Raw genomic sequence first — 19493 nt, forward strand, 5'->3', positions numbered from 1 at the left:
CTCTGGGTTCTGCTCTCAGCCCTGCTCTGTGGTCTACGCAGCCTCTTGGACTGGATCTGACGGGTTCTGGATACAGCGCTGCTTTCTGGGTCTGGATCTTGGTTCTAGCACAGGGTTCTTAGCTAGAAGCAAAACAGCTCAGCCAGGCTTTTGAATGGTTTAGTTAGTCCCAGTGGAAGTTTAGGGGTTAGAATCAGGTTGCAAAAGATTCTGAAGCTGCTGCAAAGAGTTCAGTTTTGGGTTAGGCCTCTGCTTCAGGGTTCTAGAGTTTGGTTCTAGAGTTGGTTCTAGATCTGGAGTTTGGAGTCTTCCTGCAGGGTGCTGCGCCAAGAAATCAGTTGAGTAGTGGAAAAATGTGTGTGTTATCTGTCCTCACAGTCCCTATTTATGTATTTCCAAAGTGGGTGGGGAGGCTGATTCTACAATGCCCAACCCTCTAAGTATCTGATAGGTTAGAGGATTTCCTATCTCCTGATTGGAGAAAGGGTTAGCATGTCCGAATGAGTCAGAGTGATGCTGTGTTTATGGTCCAAAAGAAATTCCTCCCTTTTGCTTTTACTTAAAAAATCTATTTTCTCAAAAACATATTTCCCAGATACACAAGTTGTTGAGAATACATAATTACATGACAGATTGCTTAAGGTACATTTCTGTTCAAGTCCCATGTTTCTACGAGCTTGGGTTCAGAAATGACAACATTTTTGCGCTTTTGGAGGGTTTCTCACTATTAATTTTGCATCAAATTTGATACATGAATGCATATCCTCTCCGAGCATATTACTGTAAATTTTCATTTTTCTAGCATAAACACAGCATCTACAATATGAATAAATTCCGGGGTTTAGTCTCAGAACGTCGCACAGAGTCCAGCTTAGTCAGTTCAGTACACTTTGTTATAAGAATTTTTATAAAACATACATTTACTCCATATTAAATCCACATCTCAGTCTGGTCCGCCCCCAGAGCTGGGCTGACTCAGAGGTTCACATGTCTTGTTTCCTGCCAGCAGTTTGTGGTCAGTTACACACCAAATTAACATTCCCTATTCAGTCCAATGCCTCTATTGTTTCTTTCTCCGGGCTGCAGAGAAAATCTCCTCCCCTCTTGATTAGCATGTCAATGCGACATCCTCCTTCTGGTGGGAATGACAAGGTGTGAAGGGTTCTCAGGGGAGGCAAGCCTTTTGGAGTTTTAAGTGCATCAGGTTACTTTCTGATCAATTGTAACATAGTTCCTTGTGAAAAAAAAATACATTTATAAACTTAAAATAAGCAACATATCTTTAAATCAAGCCTTTTTCAACATGAAATCACTGTGTGGCACTCTATATGGCATTTTGATGGAATTCTCTTCTTTGGCATAGTTTGAGTTCAATTGTTCAACTTTACACAAAATGGTTTTAAAACACTGGCTTTCTGGTAGAGGTGAGCAACGATATTACACCCATTTTGACAGCTGTCTTTCCATCAAGTATGCTTAAAATAGGATTTTGTTCTGAGAACATATGATTCTTGTTGACATTGTATTGATGTGGATTCTTGCAGTAATGATGTGGAACACCCAACAAAGAGGTTGGATCTTTTAGGTGATTTGTGAGCCATGGTTTTAGCAATTTTTGACAATCGAGAAAACGGATTTTCAAACAGCTCTGTGTTTTTTTTTCAATCAGCATTGCTATTTCCAATTGGTTTCAGGCTACTTTGTGGGAAGCCCAATGGTGGCTTTTGGCAATGATCTCCTATGCTCCCTAAGATAGGCAAAAGTGGATGGTGGCCTAATTTTCAGGTTTTCCTGCGCAATTTCTGGTGATTTCTAGCGAGCAGCATGCTTTAGGCGGCCATTATGATGTTTCTGCTGCCAGCAATGCACAGTGATGTTGCAGGGCTTGGATGAGTGGGTTGATACATCTCACAAGCCCCCCTCTTGCGATGGCCATTGAACTTCCATCAATGGAACTTCGCAAGACTGGGATGTCAGCCTCATCTCTCCGGTTTCCACAAATGGCAAAGTTCAGCATCTTTTCCTCCATCAGTGGGGGATCGATCGGTTCTCCTCGCCAGTCCTGATGGGAGTATTGAGTGATACCCCGGGCCACTCGGATCTTTGCTCCCGGTCCCCGGGTTGTCCTCCTTGGTCAGTCTCCTTGATTTATCTCCCTCTCTTTCTCCTAGGATGACAAAGCCAAAACATATTTGTAGACATTTCCCCACCACTATTAATGTAGTGGGGCGGACATATACAGTTTATAAATCAGGAGACATTTTTATTATTGCATTTTATAGACTATATGTGGAATATTTTAGGGTTGATATTTTAGGGATTTGGAGTGGCCCCCTCTGGGGTTCCAGAAGAATCCTCCAGTTGCTGCAAAGTGTGCTGCAATCCTGTGGAGCCAAGCTGCTGGAAAGCAGAACCACCAGAGAGGGGCAAATGGGGATCCTTTCTGGTGGGGCAAGCTTCTGGGGGTATTGTAAATACATCCATTAATGAATGAGTGAAGCCTTCTTCCTTGCAGGGCAAGGGTTGGTGGTCGAACTGGGTCTTTTGTCATGGAAGATCTGAATTGCTAATATCTGCAGATAGGTAAGTGCAGTCAGTAGTATGTGCGTTGATACTTGGTGTAGTACTAATGGTGGGATGACCACTCAGGTAAGGAAAGCACCGAGGTGGACCTAGCATGTGGAGGGAATAGGATCATGTGAGGCAGACTTTTTTTCTGAAATGTTAGTGGTTTTCCAAAGGCCTAGGTTTTGAGGGAAGTTTTTTCAAGGACATGTGTCAGCCACCTCAAATCTAATCATAATACTGCATTTATACTTAGGTAAGTGAAGGACAGTGTTTGCATAATTTACTGTGCAGTACATTAAATGAGTGTGCAACATTTGCCAAGTGTGTATATCTATATTAGAAATACACCACATTATCTCTGCGAATTGCTTGTACACATAGCCCTTTGCTTTACATTAATATTGTCTTCTACTACCTGCTTAGTCCTATTTATATTGGCTTTTGGATTGAAGTAAAGAAACATAGTTTCCGCCTTGTAGACCATTCACCCTATTGAGATATGGTCTGCCACTTACATGCAAAAGCCAGGCAGACCATCATTGGATACATTCTTCTTCTGGCATTGCATTCATAACACTGCTCTGGTCCCTCCTCCTCTACATCCTCTACATCCGAAAATATTATAATAATTGTTTAGTGACTTATTTCACACTTCATGATGAGTTCCTCCATCTTCTAAGCAATGTAATAATTGGTGTCAACATTTTTACCCACTCATGTCACTCAAAGTTTCAACCTCATGAGGATGAAGTTTTGAGTCACTCCTACCAAGTTATCAAACCCATGATGCATGGCATTGCCCTATTCACGAGGCGAAGATGTTGTGTGTCAGCTATCCGCTCACATTGGACCACATATATCTCTTTGTCTCCTCTGTTGTTTTCCTGGCTATCTCCTAATGGTATCTACATATCCCAAACAGAAGTGCCAGGGGGATCTGGAGCTCATCCAAGGTACTATGACAGCAATTACATGATGCGTCATGCGATCAACACTCACCCGAGCACAGAGAGACAGCAATATGATCTTGCCTTTCAAAGCATTTACAAACACTGGGTATGGTTTCTGTTAGGCAGATAATGTCTGATATTACAGGAAGGCAGTGTGTGTCACATGAAAGACATCTCCCACTGTTCATTGAAAAAAGTGTTAAGTGTAGAATTCCGAAAAGCCAAATTTAATTTGGAATGGCAGAATACAAATTAAAATGGCACTTTTGATTATAATGCAGAGAGGGTGAATGTGCATTCACATGATTGAAATGCTCAATTTCTGGAAGACAATATTCTCCACTTACAAATATCACTTCACATCAGGATACCATTATTTCATATATCCTTCCTCTACATCAGGGTGTGCTTGAAGTCAAATTGTGCAGAAAGAGACACCATTGTATTTTGCCATTGAGACCACTCAACAGTGTATGGCTATCGTTTCGTGTAGTGGTTAGTGTTCCAGCCTATAGTCTAGCAAACCAGGGTTTAATTCCTGGAAAGGTATGTCTGATTTATGTTCCTTCTAGCAGATGAAAACACAAGTGATTTTCACACATGTCAATATAACCCCTGATCAGAAGAGGTTATTACTGTGTTTCGGGGTACAGGAAGTTGCTAACCAAAATCAATTTTTATCAATTCCAATAGCAATTTCAATCAGATCTACAGCTCTGGATTTATTTTGAACATTTCAAAAACACTGGTGCTTTTCACAAATACCAATGTAAGGCATGATCAGTAAAATATATTACTGTGTTGTGGATTACTGAAAGCTGCTACCAATATCCCTTTTTATCTTTCCAGTAAAACTTTACATTAGATCTACAACCCTGGGGTATAATATTAGCAGAAAATTAGAGCCAAATTGAATAACATTATATTTCAATCTGCTGCACAATCACAATTAACACATGTTGTGGGAGGAAGAGCAGCAGAAGAGCAGCAGAAGGAAATGTTCAAAGTGAATGTTGGCTGCCACTAAAATGACTTAACACATGCATTCTGATCTCGACGTGTGTTGCTTTCCAAATGGGTGAACATATGAAACACTACTTTGATGCAATCATGTGCAATCTTATTCATAGAATTATGCATGTAACTCGTATTTCTCAGTCACAAAACGTGAGTGTGAAAATGCTAACAGACACATTATTTTTTTTTAATTGTGTTTAGTTTAGTACAAACCTTTCACAAACACACAATTGAATTATGATACAAATGAAGATTGCAAACAAAATATTCAAACATATAGTTATACAATGACAAGATAAACAAGATTAGATCAAACATGAAAATCACCAAAATATGTTGTCAATTTGTTAGGATCGCTAATTAAAAGTAATTAATTGCCACAATTATTAAGGTGATTTCATTGCCTTTTAGAATCCTTAACCAGATGTCTTCCAATTGGAGAGTTAGATCGTTATGTAAAAAATATTTTAAAAATACTCAATCTCATTAAATGCAATTCAGTGCAATCAATAAACACAAGTTCTAACGTGTCAACATATACAAAACAGTATCTACACAATCTATTCTCTCGGCAATTTTTGACAAGTTTCATTCATCTCCATGGTTGGGTACAGGTTAAGTATTAAATGTCAAAAAGCTGGAATTCGTTTTTTTGATGAGAAACGTCCTTATATATTTTGGTAACATTTTCAATGCTTTTTCATTAGCCACAATGTAGGAAAATAGTATATATTTACTGGCCAAGTTCCTTGTTAGCATCCAGTCCCAAATATGTTGGTTTTCCCTTACACTGGATGGATTTTTTTTAAAGATGCAGCAGAGATAGATTTAAGGATTCCAATATCCACATTGCTGAGTCCAGTTTTTAAGTGTAACGGATGCCTTAGAATGCATGAGATTGTTTAAGTAAAAATACAAAGAATTAGCATGGGGATATGACATATTCCTTAATAAGGACAGTTTCTTCCAATTGATAGTGGCCTGAATGGAAAAAAGACCAAGTTCATTACTTACACTCACAATAGGAAATGCATGATGGTAGGTTCAATTCTCTTTTCCAGAATGTAGACTGTTACCCTTATGACTTAAATACGTTCAGGGGAGTTGCTAGGTCTGGAAAAGACCCGGGGCTAAGCTGATGTCGGTACTGTTGGGACTGGGGGCTAGCTAGACTTTTGGCTGTAGCTCCTGAGATTCTATCTGGGGCTACAACCAAAAGATCAGTGGCTATAGTCCCCTTAGCCCCCCCTAGCAACGCCCCTAAATGCGTTTAATAAATACCATTGTATTTAACATGCCAGCACAGTGTGACAGTGTTTATACTTGTAATTTCATTGTTTTCAGAGTTTAGATGGGCATGTGATCTCACCTACTCACTGGGCCTCATTACGAGTTTGGAGATATTTCCAGATGTAAATCCTCTAAGATACCACCAAACGGATTTACAATTATCACCACTTGATAACATGTGTTTACCACTGAATTAAAAGTTGTGGTAGCCGGTGTGAATTGGGGATTTTTGCTGGAATTACCACATGTGGAATTACAAGTGGTAATTACCACTCATAATTACACTGTTGGTAATTGTGCAATTTGGTGGTGTGGGTATAATGGAGGTAGCAGAATTACTGCCACTTTTTTTCTCAACCCGCAAAACTCATAATGAGGCCAACTGTCACTTGCAGCAGGCACCCTTTTGAATTTTTCATTTTAGTATTTGTTAGAGCGCAGGCGGTTCTGTGTCTAGTGCCCAATTGTTTGTCATTAGTCCAATCGATAGTGGCCTAAATGGAAAGAAGCCAAAGTTAATATCTAACGCACGCAATAGGCACTACATTAGGGAGGTTCAATTCTCTTTTCCAGAATATAGACTCAACTTTAAGCCAATCTATTTTGACTTTGCTAGGGTGCACTTGAGCACCATGAGTTATTTTAGGGACCACTTGTTAATTATGAAATCATATGGAAGGGATGAGTGAAAATCAATCAAAGTTTCCATTAATTTCTTTCATCGGAGTCGGTAATGAACCGGCATCTAAACATATTTTTCCCATGCAGTTTTTGGATTTAATAATCCCATTAATTGTATACCCCGATATTTCCATTGGTCAACTTTCCTGATTATAGCCCCATTCAAAGACAATTGAAAGGAGTATCGTTTCCTGTGTGGTTGCATAATTATAACCTTGGATATTTTGGTATTTATGTCTAGGTCATGCATTTGCATATAGTGTTCCAAAGAATTGAGGCAGGGCTGTAAACCAATAGGTGTTTGCCCGTTGATCACTAATTCATCTACATATGCTAGGCATTGAAAATGAATGCCAGCTATGTGAGGAGGAAAAGCCTTAGAGGGAGAAAGGGCTGATGCAACATCAGCTGTGTAGATATTAAACAAAACCAGAGCCAAAACACAGCCCTGTCACAGCCATGTTGGAAAAGGACAAAACGGTCTGCCATCAGAATTTAGGGGCACTTATACAACAGAATCTGTATGAATAGTCTTTCTCGGTTGATGCTATCAAATGCAGAGGTCAGATCAATAAAGCCTAAAAAGATAGGGTGACCTATTTACATAATTCTACAAAAGAGAACATATGAATCCAGTGACTCCACTAAGGCTTGTGCCAGTCTTTTCCTAAAACTAGATTGAGCTTTATCAATTATGGACTTTTCATTCATCCATAGATTTAGTTCTTCTAGAATCAGAGTCAAACAGACTTTGCTAACCAAGTCCAGAAGGGCTATAGGCTGATAGATGCCAGAAGATCATCTCTACCTTTTTATTTAAACAACTTTATTTAAATCTGGTTGCAATGGATTACAGTTATAGCTTTTGTGCTGTGGTAATACTATCACTTTATCCCCATACGCTCCCCTTCTCCCCCGCCCCTTTGAAATCAATCCGGCCTCTTGTTCCCTTTCTTCTGGGTCCACTCCTCCTTACAGGCTCTTTCGTCTGTTACTAAGTCCGTAGAGTGAGTCTCGCCTGCTGTGGCTGGAGGGTCAGGGCTGGCAAGGTCTTGTCAAATTCCAGGACTGGGTCCCAGCAATCTGTGAAGCGGTGTAATGTCCATTCTTTGGCGGTGTAACCTTATCAGCTACCAGGATGTCCCAGATCTTGGTCCACCACAAGGGGACAAGGGGGCCTTCCCTGGATTTCCATCTGCGGGCAAGTGAGATATCCACCGCCAGTAGGAGCTCGGTGATCAGTTTTCCTTTTGGGCCTGATCTCGAGCGGCAGTCCGGCTGAAGGGTGCCCAAGAGAACCACCTCTGGTGATTGCAGGAGTCTGCAGTGGGTGATAGCTTCAATTATCTGGAGAACCTGCTCCCAGAAGGATTGTGCTAGTGGGCATTCCCACCACATGTGGAATTAGGTTCCCCGGGCTCCACATTGCCTCCAGCAGTTCAGTTCTAGCAAGCTTTTAAACTGGTGCAGTCACTCCAGGGGTTAATACCATCGCTACAGCAATTTGAGTGCACCTTCTTTATTGGTGATGCATTTGGATGTGGAATTTTTTCTGGACCAGATGTCGATCCATGTTTGGTCCTCAATGTCATGCCCCAGGTTCGCTTCCCATTTGGCCACATATGTAGGTCTGATGACTAACATTTCCTCTTGTATCAACCTGTAGAGTTTGGTTATGTGCCTTCTCCTGGGGCCTTCCGACAATGAGAGTTCCAAGGGGAGAAGTGCTCTAGTGGTTCTCTGTTTGATTGATGGCTGGGAGATCCAGTGGCGCAGTTGTGCGTAGGTGAACCTGTCTGCTTCTGGTAAGTTAAAGTGGGCTTTGCATTCCGAGAAGTCCAGGGGGGATCTGTTTTTATACAATTGGTATAAAGTTTGTAGGCACCCGGGGGTCCAGTTTTGGAAGTTCGCCACCTCCAGTCCCGGGGCAAAGCTTGGGATCTTTTTCTTCTGTAGAGTGTTCTCCCAGATTCTTAGGGTAGCCTTGGTTGACTAGAGGATTGTTGGCCATTGTCTGTGTGCTGTTGCTGACGTGTGTAGAAGTTCACAGAGTGGGATCGGGCTTCTAGCTTGTTCAATGTTAACCCATTTCGGTGGATCTATAGGATTAATCCACGCCATGACGCTCGCCAGCTGAGCCGCCGTGTAGTAGTTGCAGAGGTTCGGTACTCCCGTTCTTCCCCATTTAGCTGCTCCCGTAATCACTTTGTGTGGGATCCATGCTTTGCCCCCTTTCCATATAAATCAGAAGATTTGTTTCTACAGCTGGAGGCGCAGTCGCAAGGATATTTCTACCGGTAGCAAGGAACACAGGAACAGGAATCTCGGTAGAAGGTTCATTTTGCATGTTGTAACTCTCCCCGGTAGTGAAATTTCCTGGGTTTCCCAATCTCTTAAGATCTGACTTTACCTCGCTGTATAAGTGGGGGAAGTTTGTTGCGTATCATTTTTTGTGGTCGGCTGCAATGTGTACTCCCAGGTATATGGTCGTTGTCATGCTCCATTTCAGTGGGTAGATGGGTCAGAGCAGGTGTAGTGTCTCATTAGTCAGATTCACGCCTAATGCTTCTGACTTGGATTAGTTAATGGAGAAGCCTGCTACTTGTTCAAAGGCCTCCAACTCTTGTCAAGGCAGCTGGTAGCAAACTCTGTCATTTGGTAAGCGACAGCATCACGTCATCAGCATACAAGGATGCATTGTTTTGCTCTCCTTTTAGCATTATTGCTTCAATGGCCCTGTTGTCACAGCCTCTATGGGCAAAGGATTCCATGATTAAGGCAAAGATTAGTTGGGAGAGCCAATATCCTTGCCTTGTTCCGCATATAAGGGGTATTTGGGCCGATCTGTGTTGGTTTACTCGCAGAATTGTTTTGGGGGCTTTGTAGTTAGCTAGTACCATGGTGCGGAAGTTGGGGCCAAATTGGAATGCTTGTAGTGTTAGGTTCATGAATGACCAGTCAACTCGGTCAAAGGCCTTGGCGGCATCTTGGGTGAGTAGGGCCGTTTCTTGGTGTTTCCCTGCTGCTATTTCCGCTAAGTTCAGGCCGAATGTTGTCTCTGGTGCTTCTCCCCATGATGAAGTCTGTCTGGTCTGCATTATTAAGCTTGGGGAGGATCCTCGTTAGCCTATTTGCCAGCACCTTAGTGTAAATATTAGCATCTATGTTAAGGAGCGAGATAGGTCTATGTGAAGTGCAGTCCCTCGGGTCCTTTCCTGGCTTAAGCATCATAATGGTGGTGGATTCTTGCATCAATGGGGTTACTGATCTTGTGTCTCAGAAGGAGTTCAGGAACTCCATCAGGGGGCCTGTGAGGAGAGAGATGAAGAGTTTATAAAATGTGGGTGAGAATCGATCTGGGCTGGGGCTCTGGGTTTTAAGGATTTTATTACCTGTTCTACTTTCCAAGACTTTTCTATCAGTCTCTGGGATGTGTCGGAGGGCAGACTCTGCAAAATATTTCTCCTGTAGTTTTGGATCCCAGGGGTGGCCGTCATAGTGTTAAGTAGGCGTGTGGAAGCCAGTTGTAGTTTGGTGTCTTCAGCGTATTAAGCTTGGGGAGGATCTTCGTTAGCCTATTTGCCAGCACCTTAGTGTAAATATTAGCATCTATGTTAAGGAGCGAGATAGGTCTATATGAAGTGCAGTCCCTTGGGTCCTTTCCTGGCTTAAGCATCATAATGGTGGTGGATTCTTGCATCAATGGCGTTATTGATCTTGTGTCTCAGAAGGAGTTCAGGAACTCCATCAGGGGGCCTGTGAGGAGGGAGATGAAGAGTTTATAAAATGTGGGTGAGAATCGATCTGGGCCGGGGCTCTGGGTTTTAAGGATTTTATTACCTGTTCTACTTTCCAAGACTTTTCTATCAGTCTCTGGGATGTGTCGGAGGGCACACTCTGCAAAATATTGCTCCTGTAGTTTTGGATCCCGGGGGTGGCCGTCATAGTGTAGGTGTGTGGAAGCCAGTTGTAGTTTGGTGTCTTCGGCGTATTGGGTGATCCCCTGTGGTCCTTAAGGCTGGTTATCTGATGTTGGCTCCATTTTTTGGCTAGTTTCCTGACTAGGAACTTGTTGACTTTGTTGCTATGTTCGTAGTAACTTTGTTTCGTTTGGGCTAGGGAATGGGTGGTCTGCTCCGCGTAATGAGCTTCCAGCATGTTGCAGGCGAAGCGTAATGCTCGGGCGGCTTTCGGGACCATCTCTTTTTGTGGTTCCTTTCCGCTGTGACTATGTCCTTCTCTAGTTGTTCCTGTACAGTGGCTCTGCGTTTTTGTAGGCTGCTGTGTGAGCTATAATTTCCCCTCTGATAACCACCTTCATAGCTTCCCATCTAGTGGCTATTGAGGTGGAGCTGGTCAGATTTCCCTTGAAGTAATGCTTGATGACTGTGGCCAGGGCATCCCGCAGGGGCATGTCATGGAAGATCGGGTCACACAGGGACCATTGTGGTCTCAGTGGAGGCTCAGGGTTATGGATACGGCTGTCAGGCTCACCAGGGCATGATCCGATAGCACTCTTGTGCCTTTGCACCTTCGTCAGTGAAGGAGAGGGATTGCGGGCTGGACAGCAGCAGCTCTTTGTGGGAAGAGGTGTGGTGCACATGGTAAAAAAAGGAATAATCTTTAGACGTTGGCAATAGCACCCTCAAGTTGTCTACTACTCCCAGCGCATTGAAGAGGTGCTGAAGGGCTATGGCTGTTTTAGAGTCTTTTGCCATGTAAGGCCCTGATTTGTCCATCAGAGGGTCTGGAACACTGTTGAAGTCTCCTCCTATCACTGTTTGGCCCTCTAGAAAGGGAACAGGTCAGCTTCTAGCTCAGCAAAAAATCTTTCCTGGTTTTCGTTGGGGACATATACTGCAACCAAGGTGTGCAATTGGCCAAACAAATTCCCCTTCACTGCCATATAGCGGCCATCCGATCTTTGTAGTGTTTCTCGTTCCGTGAATGTGATTCCTCTTGCTATCAAGATTGCTGTGCCCCCTTTTTTTGGCGCTGCTGGTTGTGATGTATTTCTTCAAGAAGAATCTGTCTCGTAAGCACGGGAAATAAGCTTCAACCTGGTGCGTCTCTTGGTGAAAGGTCACTGAGCTATTTAAGTTGTTTAGGTGTCGGAGGGTGGCTTTTTGTTTGCTGGAGGAATTGAGGCCTTTGATGTTCTGGGTCACGAATCAGAGTTTTTGGTGTGGTGGAAAATCTTCCCGCGGGGGCCCCTTAGTTTCTGAGTGAGGGGAGTTCGGGGATTGTGCACTAATATCTATCATTTGAAGCTTCAGATGTGATACTTAGCCTGGGGTTTTAACTTTTGTGAACTGGTGATGAATCTCACAGTCGAACAAACAATTGAATGGCAAACAAGAAAAAAGTTCGAACTGGGCCTAGGGGCCCTTGGGCCAATGAGAGTCTTCCCTCTTATGGCTGGGGTGAACCGTAGGAGTCCAGTGCTCTCACTCTGGTATGTTAATGGGACTCAGGACTGAGTGCACACGGGGTAGACGGCTGTGGGCCCCTGTAGGGGTATGGTTGGGGAGGGCCCTTCAGGATTGTTTCGGAGAGTATATGGTTTTCCCCTTCTGCGTAAGCCACGTCCATGCATTTCGCCTGGGTTTCCAGGCTTCACCTCCATCTTTGGTGGGGGAGGGGCTCCTCAGATCTTCATCGGGGTAGATGCCCCCCCCCCCAGGATGCCTCCCACCTCCTTGAGAGAACTGATCACACAGGATGGCCTTCGAATCTGAACTGTAGGGTGGCTGGGAAAATCCAGCCGTATTTGATTTTCCAATCTTGGAGCAAGGCAGTTCTGATGGACCTGCGCCTCTGTTACCGGTGCTAGATCCTGGTACACTTGTAGTGCTGTCCATTGAAAGTCAGCTTGCCTTGCGTTCGGCTGGCCTCCATAATTTCTTGTTTAGTTACGTAAAAGTGAACCCGGGTGATGACGTCTGGCGGTTCTGTTGTGGTGCTCCATATGTGGCTCCGCAGCCTGTGGGTCCGGTCCAGTAGCAGCATCGCTTTGTCACAGTCCGGGAGAACAGCCTGAAAGAAGTTGCTTACCAAGGGTTGTGGGGCTTAGTCTGAGACTGCGGTAGGGAGCCCTCTAATCCGCACATTGTTCCTGCGGGACATGTTTTCTAGATGCTCCTGCTTGTGTGCCACTTCATCATGTTTTCCTTCCAGAGTCTGGAGTTTCTTTTTTAGGTCCGCTAACTGTGCCGCGTGGTATAAGGTGTGGTCTTCAGTTTCACTGACTCAGTGTTCTACTTCCCCAAGTTGATTATCTAGGCCCTCCATCTTGTTGTTCATCTCCCCATGCAGTTCCGGAATTCAGCTTTGATGTCGGTTAAGAGGGATTGATGTCATCCTTGGTGGCCAAGGGGCCTGCAGGCCTCTCTGGGGAATGTGAACTGGAGCTTCCAAAGTCCTGTTTTTTACCCTTAACCTGCGCGAGTAGCATGGTGGCAATGTCTGTGGCTTTTTTAGGCTTGTGGTGTTTTGACATTTTCTCCTAGCTAATTCAGGATGAGAGTATCTCTCCTGCTTTTGCTGCTGTAGTTCCCAGGGGGTCCCGTCCCTCAGCTGGATCTCTTCTTCACCTCGTGGTGCACTGCGGCCTTTCTGGTGCTATGGCTGCCTGGGCTGGAGATTTCCTCACTAGCAGCGGGGCACGAGGGGGGGCCTTGTTCCGGTAGATGATTTGCTGACTCTGTTTCCTATTAGGTACCTCTCAGTCTGTCTGCGGGGTGCTAGGTGCATATGGCCACCTGCCTCCTACCTCCGAGCATGCTGGGGTCAGGACCAGTTTGTGGCTTGTAGCTTGTGGCCAGCCACCTTTTACTTGGCTTCAGATAGCTACTTGGGTCCTGTGTGGAGGCAAGGGACTGTGGAGCTGTTGCTGGGTGCTTCAAGGTGCCGTCCCTTCTTGAAGTGCTAGGGATGGGGCCAGATTTTTGCCGACAGAGGGTGAAGGGTCAGATGCTTCCTGATTCAACAGGCGTTGTGAGTCGGAACAGGAGGTGGAGTGATAGATGGCTGCTACAGTAGCCTTCCCGCCAGAGGTGCTGGCGATGAGGCTGGTCACAGTCTAGGCCCTCACTTAGGGAACAGAGAGGCAGCAGCCACAGGGCACACTGGTTTTGGCATTGCTGGAGATCTGTGGGAGCAGGGGGTGGTTGTTGTTTAGCTTTGGGAGGCGAGATCCCCGAGGCTGCTGTGTTTCGCTGTGCCACACTGTGGCCTGCTCAGCTCTTCATGTAGGGGCAGAAGGGCTGAGGGTTGCCACTTGGAGGCATGCTGTCGTCTCTGTGGCCGTCCTCTTGTTTCTTTGGACCCCTTGTGGCTATTGCCCCCACGCCACCGGGACCCGGAGAACACACAGGAACTGCAGTGTGGGGGGAGAAGGCACATGTGTGGGAGTGGGGTGGGGGAGTGGCTCTCATGGTTGATTGCTGGTTCTTCTTCCTTGCCTCTGGCTACCCAATGCGTTCGGCTCCGGGGCTGCTAAGTGAATTCCAGCTGCTGTCTCCCTCGCCATCCACACCCGGTCAGTCTGCTTCAGCCACTGCTAGTCTAGGCAAGGTTAGGGTCACACTTGTAGCAGCCATCAGTGGGGGGGGTGTCATGTTGGTTTTTGGGGCTGGCTATTCCTTCAGCAACATCTAGGAAGCCTTGCCTCCCCTCCCCCAGTGGATGCTGCAATCCTGCTAGGTACTGAGGTTGCCCTCCAGAGCAACATAAAGAGGGTTTTCGTTAGCTTGCCTGCTCAGTTTTTGTAACCGAATCGGCTCTCATTGTGCTCCAAGAGTCCCACCGTCAGTACGACCGCCCAGGGGAGTCAGCAGTTCATTTTATCCCATGCATATAGCTATTATGGCTTGGAGGCTCTTATGAAGGCGACTTCTCCATCGCCGGTCCAAGCAACGCCCCCCACACTGAATAAGGTAATTAAGTTCAACAATTGCTATGACGGAAGTATTGACTCATGAGTAATAATTGCATCAAATAGAGTTTTAAGAATCACACTCGATGAAGACGGGTCCCCTTTCAAAATTATATTAGGAATGTCTTCTGGCTCTGGGTACTTAGAAAATGTCAAGCTCAGATGATGGACGGGGCCAGTGTCTACCTCATTGCAGAGATCATTGCTCTCTTGTCCCTGTTCAGTTATCTGGTGAGTAGGGCTGCAGATGGCTATCAGCTATTTTCAGAATTGACACATTTATTGACAGTTGGGGCGTGGGGGGGCATCTTTAATGGTGATGAGAAACATTTTGAAAGTAATGGCAAATTGACTGTGGCGTTGTAAAATGCAGGAAAGATCATGGATGCCATTTACATCGCCTGTTAAAGGAATTGAGAGGGAGGTATTGTTTCCCTGCTCATTGGCCTTTTGGACAAAGAGAGACTTCTGCATTGTGTCCATCTTTTGGGTTACCCTGTTTTCTTTTCAAATATATGAACTAATTGCATTTCTCTTCCAACGTCGTGCCATGGCTCTTCAGTGAGTCAAGGGATAAAGGCGCAGTGCCCCTAGCTGTGATTGGCCAAGGCGGTTGCCAATTTAAGATTTCCCCTAGATTATACATGTCTGATGCATCTACAAAGCAGCACAATGTTATGCATGTGGGTGAACCCAGGAGTGTGGCTTAATACTTTAAGCTGTTATAAAGTATTTACCACAAAACATGCTAGCTATTCAGGAAAAACACGAAGAGCAAAACAAACAGTCTTCTGCCAAATCTCAGACATCAGGGAATTTGTCCACTAAACTGACAGTAGCAGCAACCAATTCCAACTAAGGCGCACTCATAATATTCATCTTTAAGTAAATCACAATGCTAGACACATACAAGGGGAGGTATGACACATCAATACAGTGGATTTATTTTAATTCACATTTGCAAGTAAGTCTATATATTATTGATACATAGATCCTTGCCTTATCATATGCTCTTATAGATTCATTTGGCTCTCGTTAACATATTTCATTCATGTCTCCACCAGCAAACCCTTACTCATTTATCTGCCCTCATAATCATTTATTCACACTCCCTAGATCACTTTCATTCATTCATCAATCATAACATGTGTATGTATTCATGCACCTCTACCACACCCTCCATCTGTTTTCCCATTGACATGTTCCCATCTGTCTAAATGTGTCATGGTGCAGGTAATCAGAATATATTTTCACAATAAAATAGCCAAAAAGATTGTCAATGCTTGTTTTTGAGAACATTTGTACATAATTTAGTGTTCTGTTAATAGGGCAGCAGGTTCTATGCTCCTTACCCTCCAAAGGCCCCGATAAATTGTCAATACATTCACAGCCAAATATGTCATTTGCGTTTTCTTCTGTATAATTATTTTGATGGCCTTACAAGCACTCTTCTATGATGGTTTGGCCTATATTAAATGACAGGTTTAATGTTTAACAAGAAATCATGAATTAACTTTTCAAATGAAAAGTACAAAACATGTTGTGTTGACACTTACAAACCCGCTTAAGTTAACTTCTTAAAAAAAAAAAAAACGTTGTCTAAAGTTGAAAACCCTTAGTTCTCATTAAGGTCCCCATTGCAGTTTATTTTTAGAGATGATTGTTATTTCGGGGAGGTGAAATGTATACTTTACAGAAGCAGTCTGCTCTCAATGATCACTGAAGTCATTTGAACAAGAAATATCCATATGGCCAACATTTTGTACGACATTCAAATGAAACTGTTACAGTTAAAAAGAAAATGAAAACAACACATACTGTGAGAGCATATGGTGTAAATTGGAATTCATTGAATATATTGGGTATGTATTCACCAAAACCTATGTTGTCCAATCCTGCCATCTGGTGATATTTGACAGTCTATATTCTGAAAATAAGCATACATGCTTTTCAATGATTGGAATCGATTACTTTTATCTAAAATGCATATTTACCCTTGGAACACTGTCAGCCCTGACACAATCTGGGTGATTAATGTCAATAGATCATGCTCAAATTTCTGGAACATTTTAAAAAGCCACGATGAACGATGAGCTGCTGATGAAAGATATTGTTGCTGTAATTTCCCATGAGAGTACAGTATTACTACAGTATGACTGCAAATTGCATACAGCACAATGGCTGATTAAATTAACTGGAAAGTAATGCCATAGTTCATTTGTTTAAACTTGCTACATGAATTTAATAATGAAGCAAAGAATACATTAATGCATCTTCTACAAATACAAGAGATGACCTCATCAATGAAGTGGTAAAAGACTCATTGTGACGTACAGAAACCCATGAACATATCAGTTATTGTAAGCAATATCTTCATGTACCAATTCCGCACCACATTGCAGCGATCCCCTATAAAATGGGTAATATTATAAAAGAATTCAATATTTATAGAAGTTCCCATTAATTCACTAGTGAGTATGTGTCTGTGTGTGGGCGTGTGTGTGTGAAGGAGAGTGACTATGAACATGGGAGTTCGGGTGAAACTGTGACCCCATCTGTGCTTCTATCTATGTATATGTAAACCACAAAACTATAACAGCTGGCCGATGCAGACAGTGATCCTCTGTCGCAAATGAGGTTTGACAATGGAAGGCCCTGAGTTTGACAGAAAGGGAGAATTGATCTAGGAAAGAAGCAAACATCAATTTCAGTGAAATGCATTCCTAACTTCAAAACCATCACTTACGTAAAATTCAGAGCATGAGTGCCAGAGAGGTTAGGGTAGGGAGCACTCTAGTTTATTTTTTATTTTTTTTTCTGTGTTGTGAGTATATATCTGTATATACAAACAACTTCACACACACACACACACAAACACACACACACATATGACGTCAGCCTTGTGGACGTGCAGACATTTGGGCTAGAAAAGACTGTCACAACTGTCTATGAAAGTTGTAAGACACAGACAATGGGCCTCTTTACAAGTTTGGTGGTAGCTTCGCCAGTAAAACCGGCAGGCTGCTGTCAAACTTGCAAATTTTTCCGGGAACCCGCGAATTGCCAATTACCGGATGATTGCGTCCCCCCAGACCTGGTAATTGCCAATTCGCGGGTTCTGGAATAAAATGCTCCCCATTCCCATTTGAGCCCAATAGGGCTCAATGGGAATGGGGAGGTCGGATGCACCGGCACCATTCTTGAATGGTGCCGGTGCATCCGACATGCTCTGCTCGCGGGTGCCAGTATGCTCGCCAGGTCAGACCTGGCGGGCGGGAAGGCACCCGCGAGCAGGACTTGTAGTCTTCTGGTACAGTAACAATGGTACCAGCAAACTTACCGATACCGTGGTTACAGGACCGGAAAACTTATAATGAGGCCCAATGACTGTGAGTGACAGGTGAGGTTCGGCCATGGGAGGTGATATGTTTGACACAACAAAGAGTTGATCTGGGATGATAGCTCAGCACCACCCGCACCTTTGTGTCAAACCTATCCCCATAACCATTGTTTATGTATGCAGGACTGTACACACACACACACACACACACACACACTCACACACACACACACACACACACACACATATATAGGTTTAGCCATTTTCTCTAGCCTATAACTACTTGTGCTGTACCAGTAGTTATGGGCTCTGAAGACCTTATTAAATACGATTGTGACTTTAAATTGGTCTTCAGGGCCCACAACCCTCAGTAATTCCCTCGAGTTAGGTCTATAATGCTTAAATATTGTCACTCAGTTACTATTGATCTTGTCAATGAAAAATGTTTTGAACCAATCATAGACACTTAAATGTCACACAAACTCAGACAGGTGCTATGTTGATAAAGATATAGGAATGTGCACCCTGCTGCATATTTTGCTCATTATTAGCATTATGTGGGATACTTCAGGTGGTCCATATAGGTGTTGATAATCTAATCTTAATGTGCTAATACTAAAGATTATATCTTGGACTAGTAGAGGAAAACTGTAATGGAATGCTATTCCTTATTTACATTAAGAAGCCGTTTTGATCACTGATGTCACTTTGGGAGTCACGAAGTTCATTGTCCAGAATGGTTCTAAGATTTACTTTCACAGCTAGAACTAGTTAAAGAATTCACATTCCTATTGACAATGAGCTTAATAGGGCATCCACCATCATAATTTCTGATTGTTGTTGGATTCATTTTCAGATGATTACTAGTCATCCTGGCATTTATATATATTGAACAACTGGTGACATTTTGCACACAACTTGCGGGAGTAGGCATCATTTTAAGCAGATGCTTGTTAGAATCTACACAGTTGCATATATTGACCCAAAGTAAAAACATGATTGATATCAAAGTTAAATGCAGAGTGAACAAAAGGAGAATAGTGCCTCTACCTGACCCCATAGACAGGTACAAGTACACCACACTGAAATAATCAAATGTACTTTTGGAATAATGGATTTCAGCCACCATGATCCATGTGTTCTGTCTACAATAGTAAAGATCCTGGGAAGAAGGATATGCCTATAAGTCTAACGATACCAATGCCCCAAAAAACATGTACTCTGCCCTCATTACCTTAGATCATACACAATATGTATAATAATTGCCACTTTGCCACACAATGGGTAGGCCAGGCTTATGTGCTGTCTAGATGTTTGTTGATTCAATATAATCTTTAAATTGCTGGACAACTATTTGCTCAAGGAGAGTGGCTGGACATTACAGATCATAGGCGGGCCACACGTTGGTCAGATCAGCACAATCAACCTGATCACAACGTGGGTAAACCTTTCAGTCTTAAAGGCTTTAGGTACAATATCAGTTTCTAAAGAAGTAGTAAGTATCCCTTGTTTAAGATAAACCCAGAGATGTCATATAAGGTTGACAAACAACAGTAAAGGAGACTGAGCATCTACTGGTTTTAAGTAGAAGATTGAACAGCTTGAATGATAGCATGTAGGAAATGTGTTTGTGTGTCATATTCAAAACAGCCATTGGGACCTTCTTCACTCTTTTGAGAAAAGCCGCATCTGTGCCACAGTTACAGGCTCA

This window comes from Ambystoma mexicanum, chromosome 5p, assembly GCF_040938575.1.
Source record: "Ambystoma mexicanum isolate Mex_15411 chromosome 5p, UKY_AmexF1_1, whole genome shotgun sequence".
NCBI lineage: Eukaryota > Metazoa > Chordata > Amphibia > Caudata > Ambystomatidae > Ambystoma > Ambystoma mexicanum.